This window comes from Hoplias malabaricus, chromosome 4, assembly GCF_029633855.1.
Source record: "Hoplias malabaricus isolate fHopMal1 chromosome 4, fHopMal1.hap1, whole genome shotgun sequence".
NCBI classification, from domain to species: domain Eukaryota; kingdom Metazoa; phylum Chordata; class Actinopteri; order Characiformes; family Erythrinidae; genus Hoplias; species Hoplias malabaricus.
In genome coordinates this window covers 51,043,645-51,064,476 of record NC_089803.1, presented here as the reverse complement: position 1 = coordinate 51,064,476, position 20,832 = coordinate 51,043,645, and the positions used below count along the sequence as shown (strand labels likewise).

The following is a 20,832-nucleotide window of genomic DNA, read 5'->3' as shown; positions in this document are numbered from 1 at the left end:
AATCAATTTTAGAAGTCTTGTTCATTGGGGCAATTTCAAATTGTTGGTTATGTACACACAAAGCATGATATTTATGCTCACTGTACAAAAAATTCAGTCCGACCAACTGACAAGCTGCAGCCCCTAGGCACAGTTTTGTCTACATGTGTAGCACATAGATTTGCTACCTTATACACTGTGTACTAAAATACCACAAAAAACAGGAGACGTACACAGACCAACGGGTGGCTGAGACGTGGGCAGCATGGTTTTCCGTTTTGTAGAGAGGATTGGATGTTATGTTGTGGCATGTAGACATTGTCACTTACTGGCTATTAAACTTACCAGACTTTACTCAAAATGACTCTTCAGACACAGGTTTTATATAATTTATTAATTTATACCTATAGTTTGAACTTTTATATATTCATACACTATGAAATATCAGTATTAATTGAAATAATTAATTTGATCAGAGCTTTGTTTTAGATTGAGCAACACTCGCACAATTTAATTCTTTAAAACTCCACAGATAAAGCTTAGTGCTAGTGCAAGTACTCTTAACACAAAGTGGCACTGATGCACATAACAGCTAATTTTCAGCATCTATAAAAACATTTACAACCATAAAAGCTGTACACCCCAGAGTAAACAGGTAAAGTGAACTGGACTGTTTGTTTTTATTTTTTCATTGTTTCATTTAAATGTTGTCTACACCCAGTATTTTGGACTCTTAATATAGTGTTGTGTGTAAATGATGACTACATGTTCACTGTGATGTTTAAAAATGTAGTGCATTTTCAACTGGTATTATTAGTGTATTGGTTTTATTTGATAAATTTGTTTGAGCCATCACATCTAAAGAAGTAATATATGAAGATGAGCTAAATTCATGGCTCTTTTAATCAAAAGATTGTCCAAACAGAAACTCCTGGATTTGTCTCTGACATCTGTGGTCAATTGTTAAAATCAATACAATTGTGCTCAAATGCTATGTGTACTGAAAGGTCATTGGTTAATGTACATGTAAAGCAGGTTGTTGTTATTACATTTGCTAAACATTTATCATAATTAATGATAAATTAACAATTAATCATAATTGTTATATAGTATTTGAGCAAAGGTAAATTAATAATTTTCTTTAACATTCAAAATGGGTTGTATTGAGGTAAACAATTTCAATTCTGTTGCTGAAAACAGAGGTTTGTGAAAATGCTCTCCAAGGAAGAAATTTTTGAAAAAATTATTCTTCTTTGGACAAGGAAATCTGAGCCACTCTCTATATTGTGAATTATAAGTCATAAAACTACAATGTATATATACAGATAGCACTAGATTTCAAATTCCCAATATGAATGATGTTGTATTAGAAAAATATAATGCACTATTAAGATTTAGACTTAGTTGTTTCATGACTTGTAAAGTGCACTACATAAGGAGTATGGACTGATTTGTGATTAAACCTCTGTGTTCCGCTCATGCTTTGTGGTGTTTTGATGTCTCTTTAACCTTATAAATCCAAACGTTTCAAATATGATACATGATCTTTAGAGGTGGATTTTACATCATCTAAGGAAGAGAAACACAGAAACAAACTTCCATCGTTTTGGGCAAGTTTTCTGAGTTCTCTACTGAACTGTGAGTGAAGTGGAAGCATTTCATTGCATCTACCATTACACAATTGTTGCTATCTTCATGAAAACACAGGAGAAAATCTCAAGGCTACATTGTGCTGAACTGAAGCAATTCCAGGTATGATGTTACTTGTAGTATAACTAAGCATTTTTGTTCCAATTCATAGAGGTAGTGTATTTTACCTGTCAAATTCTCATTAATTATAATAAATATTCAAAAAATTGCTCTACAGCAGCAAAACACATTTAGACAATTTCTGAATGAAAAATGTATTTTTAGTTTTCCAAAAGCCTTTGTGTGCAAAACATGTTGGCTCAGTTTTCGACATTTTGTGAGACAGACTCAAAGGACGATGATGATGATACAGGTGACTGTGGGAGGTCTGTAGAATGACCTCATACCTCAAGTCAAGGTTCCTCTAAATATGGAAACACGGTTGTGCAGATCAACAAAAATCCTTTGTGGTTTTGGTGTTTTTATTACCACCAGTATATAGGTCAAGGACTTCTGGAGCAGTTTTTCTCATCGGATCTATGATATGTTGCCCTGATAAGTTCCAATAAACAGAGGCAATCATTTGATATCCATGGTTTAATAGAAATTAATCAAAATTAAGACAAAACTCTTAAAAAATTCTGAAGAGCTGTTTTAACTGATGCAGGGAACTAAATGAAAGACCAGTTAAAGAAAAAAAAGATATTGATAAATGCCTAAATATGAGCCATTCAGAAATTACATTATCCAAAAGGTATAAATAATGTCTTATTGTATTATTATTTTATGTGTCAGGCTTTAAAGGGTTAAGAGACATCTCTTTTTAAAAGTACCCCTTCATCAATTTTCCACTAGAATAGTTTCATACCAACCATGACATTCCTGTGTAGCAGTGGAATAGTATTTCCAGTATTTAGACAGGGCCTTTTCGAATAATATTTTCCTGTATATAAGGACTACATGACTTTTTTTTAGATTCTCAGACAGGGATTACACTTATATCCTCTTTTCAAAGAAAAAATACAGGTCAAAATATTGTGTAGTCCAGGACTAGGCTTAATACCTGTCTGGGAAACCATCCTAGAAGTTGTGCAAATCCTATACTTATTATGAAAATTTATTTTACTGTTTCTGTTTTTTAATCTATAAACCTGACGTCATCAGGACTTGTGTCTGCACATCTGTAGGGGTTTCTAAAACATTTTATACTCACTCACTCTATTCTGTGCCCTTGATATTGAGAAATATGTTCATAAGACTGTTCAAACTGCAAGACGAGCAATGACCAATCTGGACCATCCGCTCATCTGACTCATCATTCGGAGCTCATTCAGGTGGTTAAAGAAACAATAGGTAAGATTTGTTATTTTTTGCTCCTGGGCTCCCTCTACCATCACACAGTGTAATTTACTTTTACAGCATTGTCCTTAAATCAAATGGGTGTGGTTTCCAACCTTCTTGTAAGAGTTACATAGTGCGGTGTCTGTAGTGCTGAGCCTGGAGTAGAAACAAAAGAGGCTCTAAAGAGGCTCTATTCACACTATTACAGAGCAGGGAAGCATCACGATGATTCTGAAGCTGTAAATCATTCTTCCTATTCCCCTCCAGGATGCGTTCCTGCCTTCTGCCCAGTGATTCCGCTGCAACACTGAACTGGATAATCAGTTACAGACAATAAATGAATAATACTTCCTAGTGTTCGTCTCATATTACTAGTGAAACATCAGCCACATTCCCAAACTGTTGGTCTGGCTTAAGATAATCATCCATCCGTAACCGCTTATCCAATTTAGGGTCGTGGGGGGTCCAGAGCCTACCTGGAATCATTGGGCGCAAGGCGGGAATACACCCGGGAGGGGACTCCGCAAGGCGAGAATACACCCTGTCTGTTGCCTTCACAGGGCAACAGACACACACACATTCACTCACACCTACGGACACTTTTGAGTCGCCAATCCACCTGCAACGTGTGTTTTTGGACTGTGGGAGGAAACTGGAGCACCCGGAGGAAACCCACGCGGACACGGGGAGAACACACCAACTCCTCACAGACAGTCACCCGGAGCGGGAATTGAACCCACAACCTCCAGGCCCCTGGAGCTGTGTGACTGTGACACTACCTGCTGCGCCACCGTGCTGCCTAAGATAATCATGTCTTTCTTAACTAACAAACCACTGACTTTTAAGCTTTCTCTTTTTTATAGTAGTCTTGGATTCTATCAAAAAGACAAACAGAGAGGAAACAAAGGTCTTATGCTGATAGATGCTGCAAGTAATATTTTTTTTTGTTGGCTGCGATTTGATATGATTCTTCTGAAGTTGGTTGTTTCACACATACTGCACATCTCTATACATACTACAGGTTAGACAGATTCTAGCCCTACCACTCCTTCAGTCAGATGTAGACTTTATGATGCTTTTGGAGCCTGTCGGAATGCTTTATGAAGAGCCACTTGTTTGGGGGGAAAAGAGAGAGAGTGTGTGAGGACAGACGGAGCTCAGCCTGTTGTGACTGTGCTTCTGCTGATGAGGGGAATGAGAAAAGAGGAAGAGAAGAGGGGGCATGTGAGGGATGAGAATCGGAGAAGAGAGGGAGCTTTTAAAATGCAAATCTGAGGCAGCCTCTCAACCCTTCTTGGGCCCACAATCAGAAGGGAAGGCTGTATACACACAGGCACAGGCACACACACACACACACACACACACGCACACACACACAAACACGCACGCACACATGCACACACACACGCACACACACACACACACACATGCACACATGCACAAACACAAACACGAATGTTGGTTCTGCTATACTTGCGAGGACCTTCGCTGATATAATGATTACTGTAGCTATTGAACACTACACCTAACGCTAACCTTAACCTCAGCTGCCAAAAGTAAATAATTTATTTATTCATCCATTGTCATTTAGGAACACACCCTGGATGGGGTGCCAGTCTATCACAGGGCATCAAACACTCAAAGTTAAATTGAATCATTTCACTCTTTTTGTTTTTCACATTAAAGTACCACACACACTCAAGGCTAGGTGCCTTAGGTGGCGTAGGTAGACTGCAGTTCGCTTTGAACACACTCTCTCTCTCTCTCTCTCTCAACCTCTCTCTCTCTCTCTCTCTCTCTCTCAACCTCTCAACCTCTCTCTTATTTAGCTCCCATTATTGTGCTCAAATCACATTAAAACATACAGGTTTTAAATGAAATCACAAATTACAAGAGCTACATACTCATGTATGCACTAATGCAGAGAAAAAATTTAGATTCTGCTTCAAAGTTTCCCAGATCTCTCAAACTGCAAGGACAAGATGTGACAAAATAATAAAATTCATTTCTATGCAAATAAGCCAAGTTATAGAAGTGGATTATGATGGTCGAGAAAGAGAAGGGGGAAAAAAGAGAACAATCTCTTCAGAGGCAATAAACAGAAGGACAGTGACGTGTATTGCCATCACTAACAGCCGTGAAAATATCAATCAAGGGTTACAATACCTCCCCCCAACCCCCCAGTTTTGCCCCTGGCCACTCATTTCTAGGCGACGGACATAGGGCTCAATGCTGAATCTCTAGAAAAGGGAAAAAAAGAAAGCGATGTAGTAAATAAAGGATCAATCTTTCACTAATCTTGGCTTTGGAGCTTCTACAAACGAACAATGCTCTCGGCAGCAACACAACAATGATTTCTCCTCTGGTCCTCTGGAACTAGAAGGCTTGGAAGTAGTGGTATATATATATATATATATATATATATATATATATTATATTCCTCTGACATTTTCCACTGCTATATATTCAGGTCTTATCCAGAATGAGCCTTAAATCACATATCACATGGCAGCCAACCTACATCACACTAAGGCCATATTTACAACGACATATTTGAGTCCACTAAAATCTATAGGTGGATTTCAGTTATATTAATATGCACCTATTGTGGCACAGATATCTCTATTTGTGCACCTCTTGTGCATAGGAAAGCACTGCTAATGTAAAGGGATGCGCTGGAGCAGACACAGATAAGTCTAAGTTCATCTGCCCCGAATGGACCGAATGGTCAGTGGAGCAGTTGTACTACGTTGTGTGATAGAGTAGAGGAGCGCTGTCTAATAACTTTGTGACGAGTTGGAATGTGTGTGGATCAAATCGTCCAGGACTAGTACATAATCTCATTTGTGTTCTTGTTGTTGTATGCAAGGAAATTCTATATTTCCTTATAAGGAAATAATATATTTTATAAATATCTTTTGGTAAATGTTGCCAGTACTTTTATTTTAATCATTATCTTTATTAACTACTGTGCTCACATATTTTGTAATTATTATTATTAGTTTTTTGACGGCTTTAATTATATATTTCATTTATTTATTTATTTTTGTTCTTTTTTTTTTTTTTTTGTTTCTTGTTGTAATGCTTTGGTAACATTGTTCTCCTAACATTTATGCCAATAAAGATATTTTTAATTGTGAAAACCGGAAGAGAGAGAGAGAGAGAGAGAGAGAGGGAGGATGCACCATGGGAGGAATGCATAATTTGACACACTGCATTACGTTCCCCTTTCTCAAGCACACACATGGCTCAGAGACATCACAATACCATAGATATATGGAGAATAAACATTGGGCCAGTGAATGAATACAAACCATATACTGGCTTTAGAGTGCATGAGAACATGTGTTAATCATTTACCAGTTTCCAAAGCCAACTCCACCTTTACTTAAACTGGTTTTTCTGTCAAGTTGTTTTGTTTGAACACCTTCTCTCATGGGTCTGACAAGAGCGAATATAAGTGAGTGTCTAACTGGTAAAGTTCTTAGTGGTCAGGGCTGTGCTTAAGAGCTCAGAGAGGGTGCAATGTTGACACTTCACCGTTGCTCTGACAATGTCTCTTTGAAGAGCATTGTCCTTGGAGGTAGGCAGACAAACATAACATGAAGCGGAGAAGACCGAGAGTGTGTGTGTGTGTGTGAGAGAGAGAGAGAGAGAGAGAGAGAGAGAGAGAGAGAGAGAGAGAGAGAGAGAGAGAGAGAGAAACAGGGAGGCAGTGAAATCAAAAATTTGATAGCAATGCAAGACTTTCCAGGATGGAGTCTGTGTTGCAGCATTTGGATTGCAGATAAACATTGAAATGACAACAACCTATCACTAGTCATAGCATGAAGGCTACTATCAGATATTGCTAGCAGACTCCTGGCAGTAAATCGCTGCGGTGCAATAAAAGTTCAGAGCGCTGCCTGTGTTATATGACCGGTACATAACCCCTTGAGAAGCGGAAAGCAGTGTACAGTGGACTGGAGGGGACGCAGCACGAAGCGATAGCCAAGCTAATTAAAAGAGCTAATTTCCACCCCCCTCCTCCTGGGCTAATGTGAACAGCTATCCCACAAAGCTCCAGGCACATTCACCAGCTCATAAAACCATCATATGCTGTTAGTCATGTGGAAAAGTGGGCCTCTGCCAAGTTGACAAATATCTGAGTTCTAAACTCTCAGAGAAAAATGATATATAATATTAAGGTCAAAGCTGTGCTAATGGCGTGCCATCACCATCAGCTAGCCCCTCTCCACAAAAGAAGAACCAGATCCCAAAACCTAATTCTGAAGCAGCACATTCCCACCAACTTAAATATGTCCCAGAACCACAAATGTTTATTCCAATATAGAACACAAAATAGTAGGTATGTTCATGGGCATACCGTGCTCAAGAAAGCGCAAAGATGCCAAAGGGTTACAGTGTAAAAGAATCGTAATGACTGTTCTGAGAAGAAAATAATACAATTTACTGCTCTCACTGTTCACAAGCTTAGCCAGATACAACACCAGATATTCATTCATTTATTCATTATCTGTAACTGCTTATCCAGTTCAGGGTCGCGGTGGGTCCAGAGCCTACCTAGAATCATTGGGCGCAAGGCAGGAATGCACCCTGCAGGGGGCGCCAGTCCTTCACAGGGCAACACACACATTCACACCTACGGTCACGTTTGAGTCCACCTACCAATGTGTGTTTTTGGACCGTGGGAGGAAACCGGAGCACCCGGAGAAAACCCACGGGAACACGGGGAGAACACACCAACTCCTCACAGACAGTCACCCGGAGCGTGAACCCACAACCTTCAGGTCCCTGTAGCTGTGTGACTGTGACAATACCTGCCGCCCCATACCAGACCATTTATTCATATGCAACATATAACGCTATGATCTGAAACAAAGATAAACCATAGATGATCTATAACACATTCCTGATACTATCCATTTATCTATAAGCTTGGCTCTCTCCTGATTCAAGTACCAGAGTTCATTTGGTCTAAAAGAGCTAAAAGATGTGAGGACAAAGGAAAAGACACAAAAGTTCAATAAACAAAAGCAGAGGCCATGGCAATGTGGGATAGCACATGATTGCTGCCTCTGAGGAAGCAGAGAACTATTGTATAACAGTCATCATAAATCAAGTGTGCCTTTTTAAAATCTGCCTCAGAGGCAGCAGAGCATTATAACACTCTGCATCTTCCTCCAAGGAAGCAAATTATATTATCCTTCATTCAAAAAAACCCCAAAAAAAACAAATTAGGAAACAGAACTATAGAAGTCTACAAAAAAATAATTACACTGCACACTTATTTCTGGCCGTAAGAGCAGGCAAACACAGGGGCCTAGGCCAAGCCTTACCAGTTTAAAAGCTCCAGTGTGTGTTAACAAATCACAGTCATCCCTGGCTATTGGCTGGCACCTTATTACATTCCTTCTGCCTCAAAGTCAGTGCTGCACTCAGAACCTTTAGGAGTAATAACTTTTGCACACAGTCAGTTGAAAATGCAGAGATCTATTCATTCATTCATTATCTGTAACCCTTATCCAGTTCAGGGTCGCGGTGGGTCCAGAGCCTACCCGGAATCACAGGGCACAAGGCGGGAACACACCCTGGAGGGGGTGCCATTTCTTCACAGGGCAACACACACTCACCCCTAGGGAAATCTTTTGAGCTGCCAATCCAGACACAGGGACCTGAACCCACAAATTCCAGGTCCCTGGAGCTGTGAGCCTGCGACACTCCCTGCTGTGCCACCGTGCCGCCGTATAACTATTTACAATGCAGATAAATTAACACAAGAGGTTGCAATAACATCCAGGGGAAAGTGAGCACAAAACAAAGCAGAGAAGCTGAATGAGAGCTCGTCTACAAGCCAGCGAAGCAGTAAGAGCACACTAGTTTTTGTCTGTGTTCTATTGGTTATTTCATGAAAATCCCAAGCTGACCCCAAGCTATTTTTCATGTTAATCAGTTGCCAAAAGCAAGCCTATCTACAGAAGAGGGGAAGCAAGAACAAGAGGGAAGAGGATGGCCAAATGAAAGCTCATCAGCTAGCCAGGCCAGGGAATGAGCGAGAGGCGTGGTGATTTAAAAGTGGTGGAGAAAATCAAGGAATATCGACTGGCGTGTAATTGATCGGCGCTGGGTTTGCTGACACACACATTAACTCCTCACACACTGTGCTGTGGTCGATGAGCTTCTGGTTATGAAACAATTCAAGCATCTCCTCTCCTGTGTAGCTTAATTAATATAATACATTCCTCGTTAATTATCGATTGGGGATGGGTCTTATTGACAGTCGATGCTAATAGGAAGATCACCATTCACCGACCTAAGCAATGGCAGCACTGACTAAGCTAACTAATGCATCTCTTGCAAAATTGTATGTGGTTGGAATAAGACCCTGCTGCAGAAAATTGATCCATGTAGATTAGGTGACATTCACAACATAAAGGGCATTTAATTTTAGCTGAACTACACAGCAAGAAAAAGATATAAAATGTGAACGAATCATTACTGTAGCCAGTGTTTCTTAGAGAACTGTGCCAATGCTTTAGGCACCTGAGAATAATTGGATTTAAAAAGCTATTTATCTGAGTAAGTGAAGAAACCAACAACAATAACAATAACAAAAAGAAATCTTAATATTAGAATAAAACCAAAAAATATTATTAACAAACTTCGTTCCTCACTCAAGCTCACAACACATCTACTACTTTAAATAATTACTTTACTTTTACTGCATTTATATTTTAGCATTTATAGCAAATTCCTTTGATATAAGTTTATATCATTTTTTCAAGCACCAAACTTGAGAAGGAATAATAATTGTATAAGGTTTTTAAGTTTAATCAACATTTTTCTAGGTATTCTTCATTGTTTTAAGTCATTCTTTTTAATGGAAGTGTCCTATTCTATTGGCAGATCATTTTACTTGTTTAAAATTTAATGAAGGTGATGCTTTTAAAATAAATCTAATTAATCAGGGAATGCATTTGCCACTTGTATAAGTCACAGTCTGTAGAAAAAAACAATCATTTATAGAAAATTAAACATGAGTAAAATGAGTTTTACAGATATTTTTATAAATACAATACATTCTTTTTTTACAGTTTATAACTACAGTGAACATTTTCACTGCTTGTGTTTTCATGACGCTGCACATCACATGGAAAAACAGAGAAGACCTGCTAAAGCACTTGCTTTAACGTTTAAGATTGCCATCTTACTGCTGTCGTAGAAATGAACTCCACGCTCTGTGCTAATCTTTCATTCAAATGCAGGAGGTTTCGTCTACACACACACACAAAAACTCTTATCGCTAATGCATCACAGACAAGCACTGGGTCAGGAAAATCTCTTACACCCGGACTGACAGGTAAATTATGTCTGCTAAAAGAGAGAGAGAGAGAGAGAGAGAGAGAGAGAGAGAGAGAGAGAGAGAGAGAGAGAGAGAGAGAGAAATAGAGAGACAGATCTAAGAATTAATAAAAAACTGGCTAATGTAGAGGTGGTAAAGGGCACAAGAACGCCATTTAAACAGTGTGAAAACAGCCAGGAAGCAGGGACAACAAACGTTTTCTGGTTCACCAACTGAGTCACAGAAATACCACTTTATAGCGAGCAGTGGCCACTGCACTAAACGAAGGACAGAGGTCATCCCCACAACAAAAACAGACAGAGGAAAAGAGCAAAGCACATTTAAGAAGACAACTGACGAAGGGCTTAAAGAACAGGCCAACCTAAAATTAAATATAACCCAAATGTAGTCAAGCAGTCAAGACATGTTTGGTGATGTAGATTCTGAGCTTCAGTTTTGCACTGGAGCTTCAAGGCTACTGTAACTAATAAGCAGCGGAAGTCAGAGGCATAACCAGGATTTTAGGGAGGTCAGAATAGCTCAATTATTAGAAAATAACTCACCAAATATCATAATCAAAAAATCTAATTTAAATACAACACATGATTTTAACTGGACAGTAATGATATATTACATTATAACAATAATTATAATGTAACTAAAAATAAATAATACACTGAGGGTAAAGGAAAATCTGTGTAAATATTTATTATTTTTTTTTACTGAACCAAAACCTTTGCCAAGCCCTGCTAACTGGGGTAGGGATCCGTGGAGTGTACTAATGGCCAGGTTCATCCACCCTTTGTGACACAGAGCAATGATTTTCCTAGCGTGCTGCTGTCTCCTCATTTCCGCTCTTTGATCAAGGATCTCCCCTCTCCCCCGCCACTGCTCCCACTCTGGAACAAAGCCTTGTCAAGTGAGATAAGAAAAGTCTTTGCCGTTCCACTCCAAGCCCCAAGTGGAGAATTAGAAACCCTTAAATGTTCTCTCACTCTGCACGTTAGTTGAGATTATCCGGGAATAAATCTTCACTTCTCCTCATCACCAATTCCTCTGAGGCAGCCTCCGAGGCCACCCACAGGTCATGGCTTTGCAAAGCCATAGTAAACCTACACCCTTTTGTGACTGGCTTTAAGTGCAAGGTCCGTTGGATATTCCCTGACTTCTTCTATGCTTCTTTCCTAGGAAGTGTTGCCAGGTCTAGCTTGGACATTTCAACCTAAACACTCCATATTATGTAACGTTAGGCTCAATCTCAAATTGCATCCTACACTATATAGGTTCACGTCACAGAAAACTATGCTCTTGAGACCAGGAGACTGACTTTTAGTAAGGTGTCAAATAAATAGCTGTCTAAATAGCATGGCCTGCATAAATCACATTGGTGATTCATTCACCTGTAGTGACCCTTAGCATAGTTTTGTGGGGCCATATGTCATCTTATAATAATGAACATCCTGGGATAAGACATTGTGCCATACACTGAACGATCACTAGATTAGAAACACCTATCTTGTATCTGATTGTCCATTTCATCAGCTCCACTGACACAGTAGTTCCACTGATCATCCCCAGTGCTGCAGTGACACTGATGTGGTGGTGTTGATGTGTGTTGTGCTGGTACAAGTTGATCAATACAAACAGTGCAGCAACAGATGAGCTACTTTTTCTGAATTTACATCTACAAGGTGGACCAATTAGGTAAGGACAGTGAGTTAAAACTGTTGTCTGATTTACATGTGCCAGTCCAACACACGATAACACACCAATACGTCACTGCCACTTCAGAGCTGTGAATGATCCACCACTCAAATCATTACCTTGTCTGTGGTGACCAATGAAGAGCAGGATGATATTGGGATAAGGAAGCATGCATAGAATCAGGTGGACTGCGGATGTGTAATTGTAGAACTACAAAGTGCTCCTGTGTGGTCAATGAAGCTGATAGAATGGATAATGAGTGTAGATACAAGGTAGGTTCCTAATTCACAGATTAGCTAAGAAGGCCAAGCTTAAACCAGGGGGAATGGTGTGTTCATCAACACTGTCTGAAGCACACAGAAGCACATAGTTAGCTTGTGACGTAAATTAGCATTAGCTAGAACATAAAATGTACATTACTAATAGTAGGTAATTTTTTTTGCCTGTAAACCAGGACTCTCAAGATTTAAAGTTAGCTTGAAGTGAGATTGTGGGGGAGGGGGGGGGGGTTGGGGTGAAGGTCGGAGATGTGTGAGCGTGTGTCTCATGCTCAATGTGTGAGACTTGAGTGCCCTGCTGTAAACAGTGTAAATGCATCTTTGACCCCATTGTGTTTCCTAAGTGTACATTACATTATCTTCTCCAGAAGGACATGTAGCCCTATGAACCCTATGTATATAGCTATTAAAGATAAAAATATACAATAAATAATTATTTAAGCTTTTTAGTTTATATTTGTTGATCTAATGCAGTGTTATTTGATGTGAAACCTACAAAAACCTTGAAAACCTATAAATCAATAATAGGAATATGTTTTTGCTGATGACTCATATTTTTCTGCCCAGAGACAGCGTAAGATGACGTCATTTGAGTCAAAACGAAACTGAAAGTAAACACCGTCTTTCTTGTCCCTTTGCTGCGTCTTTATTTCTGATTATAGCGAATATCATTAGAATTCATGACGAACATGACACACAAATTTTGAAGGAGCGCCTTGATTTTTAGGTGGTTTTTCACATTGGATTACTCCCAGAGGCTTGACAGCACCGCGATGAGAGCGCTATTTTTAGAAACAGTAGGATCTGCGCTTTCTAACGGTATATGGAGCTCACAGACGCATTCAGACATTCAAGACTTGCAAAGCTGATTATATAAGGTGTGTTTCTACCCCGCAAAATGCGGGGTTAGGGTTGATTTAAATATTTGTAAGATTTCATTATTGACCCTGTAAAATAAAACAACATAAAATAAGTCCTGAAGATGAATAGGGCATATGAATTCAACAAAATATAAAATCTAAAATTATAATAGATAAGATAAAATAATGTTCCCTAACTAAGTGTACTGAATAGTTACCCTTGAGGGTACCACCACAGTGACAATTTTTCTGAGCATTAATGTGAACAGTGGGCAAAGCTTGTTCAACTTAGCAATCTTTATTGCAAACCATGTTTATGTACCACGTATTGAACAGCATGGATGTGAATAGTGTTCAAATTTGTCCATTCATCTTCCTGTACTATATAGACCTGCATTCAAAATCAACCTTCAAATATTTCCCTCTAACAGAGTCATAAGCACAAACAGTTCATTTAGCTGGCTACATTTCTGCCAATGGATATTGAAGTCCAGCATGTTCTGTCATTCCCAAGGTATCCTGTTTGCATTCAGTCGCCTCCTCATTGAAAGCATTCAGACTCGCATTTGGAATAAACGTTATTTGCTTCTGAAATGGTGCAGGTGGTCCGTTTTACTGCATCAGAGATATCACCTGCAAGCTGCGGGTGCCTCAAGCACCTAAGTGTGGCTCTCTTTATGATGACAAGGCATTTGAAGCACTTAAAGGCCCAATCAGTATTTCCCAAAACAGAGCAAACCAGGACGTTTTTGCCTTTTCTGGTTCGCAACACCACTTCATTGAAGTACAATATAACTACATTAGCCTGAACCATTTTGTCAGTTTTAGGGCTCTGTGATTTGAGACTTCAATCTCAATTTAGAGATGAGAGTGGGCACTTAGCAGGAAATGTTGTCAGCAGTTTTAAATGCTCCCCAAATAATATAAAAATTTTATTTGGACTGTTGTAATACCAAGATTACACAATAACACCCACTTGAAAAAAACTGGGGAGTGTTTGGAAAGGATTAGTGGGGAAAAAAGTTTTCATGGAATATATCTATTCAAATACACTACCCTCCTATCACACACACACACACACACACACACACACAGAGCTATCCCCTGAGACAAGTCATTAGCGCTGAGGTTGAATCAGTGAGTTATATAAAAAGATAACTAGAAAAAGAGCTTAGACAGCTCTCAGATAAGACTCTAAGATGTAACGTAGAGGCCATGTACTTTGCAACTGACACGTGTATTATGAAGTAACTTAATGAGTCAGACTTAGCCAACGTGATGTTTGTTAAACATCAATTTGAAATTTGTTTTGAATTTCTCAAATTTAAATGCTTTCATGTTGCTGTGTTTGAATCACCCTGCACCAGAAAAAAAAAATAATCTAAACTGTGAGACTCGCTTGTGATATTTTAATTTGCATTTAGCACTAATTCAGGAGTAGTCAGTACCCTGGTACTCACAAATTGTGAGTTTTTTTTAATGATATTATTATTATTATTATTATTTTTATTCATTCATTCATCTGTAACCGCTTATCCAGTTCAAGGCAGGAATACACCCTGGAGGGGGCGCCAGTCCTTCACAGGGCAACACAGACACACACACATTCACTCACACCTACGGACACTTTTGAGTCGCCAATCCACCTACCAACGTGTGTTTTTGGACTGTGGGAGGAAACCAGAGCACCCGGAGGAAACCCATGCAGACACAGGGAGAACACACCACACTCCTCAGAGACAGTCACCCGGAGGAAACCCACACGGACACGGGGAGAACACACCACACTCCTCACAGACAGTCACCCGGAGGAAACCCACGCAGACACAGGGAGAACACACCACACTCCTCACAGACAGTCACCCGGAGGAAACCCACACGGACACGGGGAGAACACACCAACTCCTCACAGAAAGTCACCCAGAGCGGGAATCGAACCCACAACCTCCAGGTCCCTGGAGCTGTGTGACTGCGACATCTACCTGCTGCGCCACTGTGCCGCCCATTATTATTATTATTATTATTATTATTATTGCTATTATAGATGACTCCAAAATGGCACTTGTATACCCTCTCTGACACCACTTTCCTCGCATTGTATTTTCTCATCTTTTCTGTTTTTTGAGCTGTATAATGAACTGTGCAACTGCACCAGACTGACTACCCCAGGGTTAGTGGTACAGTCCATCGTCCCAAACAGAAAATAAAATGCCATTAGCCAGTCTCACAGTTGCACTTTCATATATATTTTTTGGGTGTTCTCACCGTGTCCGCGTGGGTTTCCTCCAGGTGCCCTGGTTTCCTCCCATGGTCCAAAAACACAAGTTTGGTAGACGGATTGGTAACTCAAAAGTGGCTGTAGGTGTGAATGTGTGTGTGTGTGTGTGTGTGGGTGTGTGTGTCACCATGTGAAGGACTGGCGCCCCCTCCAGGGTGTATTCCCACATTGCGACCCTGAAACTGGATAAGCCATTACAGATAATGAAAGAATGAATGAACAAGATTGAGCTATTTCTCTTGGTCCATTTGTCACAAAATATTTTCCCTTTTCTTCCACCAGTCTCTGTGGTGTCTGTGGGAAATCTCAAACATCTCTCCTTTTGTTTTGAACCACAAGCCAAAATATGAGTGCAAAAGAATATTTTTTTTATCATTTTTTGGGAAACCAAGAATATGAGTGCCCTTTCTGGAGATTTGCAGCTCAGAAATATGGTGGTGGTTTCTCTGTGAGTGTCTAGTCTAATGGAAGGAGCCAAAAAGTCACACACACACACAAACACACACACACAGAGTCACAGATACGCAAACTCATGTGTATGTACCCTCACACTCTTGCCATTGACGATAGTGACAGGCTTGAATGGAGGCACATTTCAAAGAATGATATGCCCTTGGGACTCAAGAGAAGCCTCATATATATATATATATATATATATATATATATATATATATATATATATATATATATATATATACACACACACACACACACACTAACACTAACACATAAAAACACTTTCAAACAAACCAATCAGCCAGCCAGTATTTAAAACCAGACTGAGGCCCTCTACCCAATTATCCACTGCTGATTTGTCTAAAGCGGCGTGACTCCAGGACCGCTGGAGTTTAAATGAAATCGAAAGATATCTGTTCAGTCTAATCCCGTTTTCAAATAGCCATCCAAACAATCCTCTCTCATCCCTTTCCCCTCCGTTTCTCCATTCTCTTATTCATAAGTCACTCACTCCTTCAATTCAATTTCTGGCCAAATTTTTTATTGGTCTGGCTGCTGAATGCAATACTGGCAGGTCAAAACTCAATTCCAGTAAAACATATTAACAGAAAATGGAACGGTGTATTATTTAACCATTATTATGGCAGAGACTGTGTTATTTAATTAGAGGACTATTGATACAGCAATCCTGCCCGGTGCCCGTATCTTCCTCTGTCTAGAAATGGACGACAGAAGGAGACCCTTCTCTGTAATGAGCTGTCAGTGGATTTCAGCAGTCTTTAGGGGTCATGCAGGTGGATAAGAGATTCTTGAGCAATTTACAGTGGCATTGCCAATTTCCAGAACCTGCACATTGGACAGGCTTTACTTTCCCGTCATCGTTCTTATCTCATTACTAGTGTCTGATATGAGAATCTGATACCTATACTGATACCTATATAAAATTCCAGATTGGATTTCGATACAATGTCCAATAGTTTCTTGTTAAATTATTCATTATTCATTGATAGGTCACTTGTCCACTGTGCATGGTAAATGCATCACATGGTCAAAAGGATGTGGATATCTAGTCATCTAGTTTTACACTGTACACTGAAAGCCATAAAGGTTTATTTGACTCACTTTGTTTGTGGTAACAGCTTCTAGTCGAGAAACAGCTAGAATTTGATGTTAGGGTTTGAATGTATTTAGCCACAAGAGCATTAGTGATGTCAGGTGCTGATTTTGGCTGATAAGTAGCAGGGACTCGGCTACGGGTAGTCTGCCTTGCCCACCCAGAAATATCATCTGCCAAACCACCACTCAGACTCTTTTTTTTGACGCCCCCAAATTCTAAAAAAAGTCACCATCCACCTAGCCCTAAAGTTTAAACATGTCCCCTGTGAAGCACATGACACGACAATGATGTTTGCGGTGTGATACCTCACTTTGCAATGTGGCTCATTCCTCCTGAGCTTTACCTGTAACAATATCTGTCTTTAGTGAATGTTAGTGTGGTTGATGGCTGTCAAGTCTAACTGCCTTTAATTTAATCAAGTTTCAGTCCCGTTTTCATGCTGATTCTCTTTAAAATTATGTTTCTTCAAGGGTTTTTAGGACATGACAGTGGTTCTATATAGAACCATGAAGCCTCAAATAACCATTAGAATGCTTTACGGTATTCGTCATTATGAAATGGCTCCTCAGATAGAGGGAAAATATACTGTAAATGCTTTATGCCAAATCTTAAAAAAGCACCAAAATGGTTCTATAGAACAAAATGGCTGTATAGAACCATATATATATGTGTTCATCAATATGAGGCCCAGAAACCTTTATGCATGCAAATGGTTATTTGAGTGCTCGTGGTTCTACGTAGAAAATTTAAAGCTATTTTATAAAATTGTCCTTTGGAAGTTTGGAATGCCCTGTTATTATTTTTTTTTTAAAGCAGAACCCTAATCTATTAGGTTGAGCTCATTCGTTTCAGATTCAGACATAGACCAATGGCTGAGAGATTTATACCTCTCTAACTGATGGTTAGCATTGAGCATTGTGATTCAAGCTCATGTGCAGATGCTCCAGGGTGTCCCATTTCAGTTAATGATTTTTGATAAATTATAAAAACAGAATGTCAGTGTCCACAATGGATGCATCTTAAAGTAGCTTCAGTTATAGGTGTTTTATTGATTTTATTTATTTTTTTTTTACTTTTTATTGATTATTTTTGCCAATATCAATAAATGTATGATGCCATTATTGGCCCAGTCTATCATCTGACTGATTAATTAAGTCAAGCCCTACTTATTACAGCCATTCATGCTTTCTATGCCATTTGCCTATTTTTGTTAATGTTTTCCTCACCCTTCCTTCCTCTTGTTCCGTGACTTCTAAGGAGCTGTGTGTATGATGAATGAAGGATCAAAACAGGGCAGATACAATCACCTTGGATACAACTATATATAGCACATGAGTTCTGTCTAACCTATGTATTATAAATCACGGCTGCCGACTGGCCACACTCCCTCCTGCTCTAAAATGTCCCCGGGGGCCTTAAAGTGGACATTTAGGAACACGGGTGTCTACGGCCTAGACAATTTCAGCATGTCTCAGGAAGCTGAGCGTGCTCATAAATGCAGTGTGTGTTTCTCTGTAGTCTGGGAATGAACAAAGTTTGCTGTGCGCTTGTGTATGTGTGTGTGTGCTTGATTAACGTCATAATGCACAGGGCGTTTGTCCCCAATGCACCTACTCACCTTCAGACTGCCATTCTGAAAGTTAAACAAACACACACACACACACACAACCTACATCACTTCTACCATCAACAACCTTCAGATATGCAATAGTACTATGCACTACTCATACAAGTGTGTGTGTGTGTGTGTGAGAGAGAGAGAGAGAGAGAGAGAGAGAGAGAGAGAGAGAAGGGGGGTGCAGATTTGTGGCCATGGACTAGTGTCCGTCACTGAATGTGGTCAGGCATTTTATTTCTTCCAATTCTCTTCACCAGAGTAATTGAAAACAATGCAACACACACACACACACACACACACACACACACATACACACAGAGTTTGTGTTTTTTGGTTTATGGTTTTGTCTGAGCATTTGGTTAAGCCTGAGGATCAGTGGTGTGAGGATCGATTGGCTGTGGCAGCTCGGCTCTGTAGAGAAGCAGTCGTCAGTTACTGAGTGACAGGGTGCAAATTAGAAAGAGAGAGAAAAGGAGAGGGAGAGAGACAGACAGACAGACAAACAGAGAGAGAGAGAGAGAGAGAGTGAGAGAGAGAGAGAGAGACAGAGGCTGATGAATGTGTTGATATCAGGGGAGTAAAGAACAAAAATCGATTCATAAATTGAATCAGATCTCCTTATCTGGCAGGCTATATCCTGTTTGATGTTCTAGAGGAGATTTGCCTATAGAGCTTTTTCTCATATGGAGAATTGTGGCCAAAAATATACAACAGAACAGTTTACTGGCTGGCACTGAAAGTCAGATTACTTACAAAAATGAACTTAATGGAACAATCAGTCATTTTTCCAAAGATCTGATCCTTCATCACATAATGAAATAACCATCACATTGACACTTTGTGGCCTGTCTGTGTCAGAGATTAATATTAGCTGTACAAATATAAAATCATGTGTGTGTGGAGTAAAATTGTAAATCCGAATTCAAGCATTCTTCTGCTCTTTTGTCATTTTATGGCGGCTGTTGTTTAGTATTAAAAATTGTACCTGTCCTTTTCTTCAACAAAATATAATCTAATAATTTAGTTGGTTGAAAATGGCATGTATGAAGAATGTATGTGTCAATGCATTCGTTTGGCGCTCCATGTTCTGTTTGTTCTGTTCTTGTGGATAATATTGTATTCAAAATACAATATTTGGTTTTGGATTAGATGATTTGAAGAAGGTGATTTTAATGTAGCGTATGTTGGGTGTTTAATCATACGCCACGATATCTTTTGAATATATATATATATATTTAAAATTTGTGTTTATAGCGTTGACCTTATCCAAACTCGTATAATCTCTGATATTTGATTTGATGATATTAATTAAAGTTTATAATTGGCTTAAGCAATTAAACATTAATAATTAGTTTGAGAATGGATAATAATCACGCTAAGTGAGTACTTCAGGATTTTCAGGAAAATGAATGCACAAAAACTGCATACACTGTGATTTAAAATAATGAAAGCTTTATTAACAAAAAGAAAGATATTTGATTAACATAGCATACCCTTGTAATCTCGCGGCGTCACCGCAGGGGAGACCTATTCGAGCTTAAAGGTAAGCTAGGCGCTTCTGGCTTGTGACTAAAGTTGTTGCTACTTAAGGTTTAAGTAATGGTAAATTAAAAGAGAGACTTAAATAGACATCAGCTCCGGGAAAAGTGTGAAATTTGCTAGCTTACTCGTTTGCCGTTTCACCTAGCCGTCGCGTCCTGCTGTTTAACCTCCGTGTTCTGGGGTTGTTTCTCATTGTTTCCACGTGGTGAGAGACAGGCCCGCTTGTGAAGGAGATTTCCGGTTGAATTAGAAGCTTGCTGCTTCAGGCGGAGCGGCGTCGATTGAGATTTCCCTTCTTTGGAGAGTTGCAGGCATGGCAGGTTTTCCACCGTAGTGGATTGGCTTTTTCAGAGTGTTAGCTCGTCTCGTTGTTCAGTTTTCCAGGAGTGATGCCTTCAGAAGTCAGCTTATAACGTTAATGTATCTGCTATCGACTAATCAAAAAGGTTAATATCTTATTCTGGCCACGAATAAGTTTCGCCTACTTTGATCACTCGTGAGATCACACTTCGATGGGCAATAAAACAAAACACACTTAAAAGAAAAGAAGATATTCAAATCATTCGAGCAGTTATTATAACTTCATACGATCAGCTAATTCAAGACGTCTCTTGTAAGCTTTTGATGAAGTCTATGAGGTTTTATCTTTGTCTCGTCGGCTGGAAGGAGAGGCGTCTCTTTGTTGTTT

The 20,832-nt window shown here is 39.4% G+C and overlaps 1 protein-coding gene across 2 annotated transcripts in view; it reads right to left on the bottom strand.

Moving 5' to 3' along the window:
- The window catches only part of kcnd2 (potassium voltage-gated channel, Shal-related subfamily, member 2), a 231,131-nt gene that overhangs the window by 137,706 nt on the left and 72,593 nt on the right, over positions 1–20,832 (bottom strand). The window lies entirely within an intron of this gene.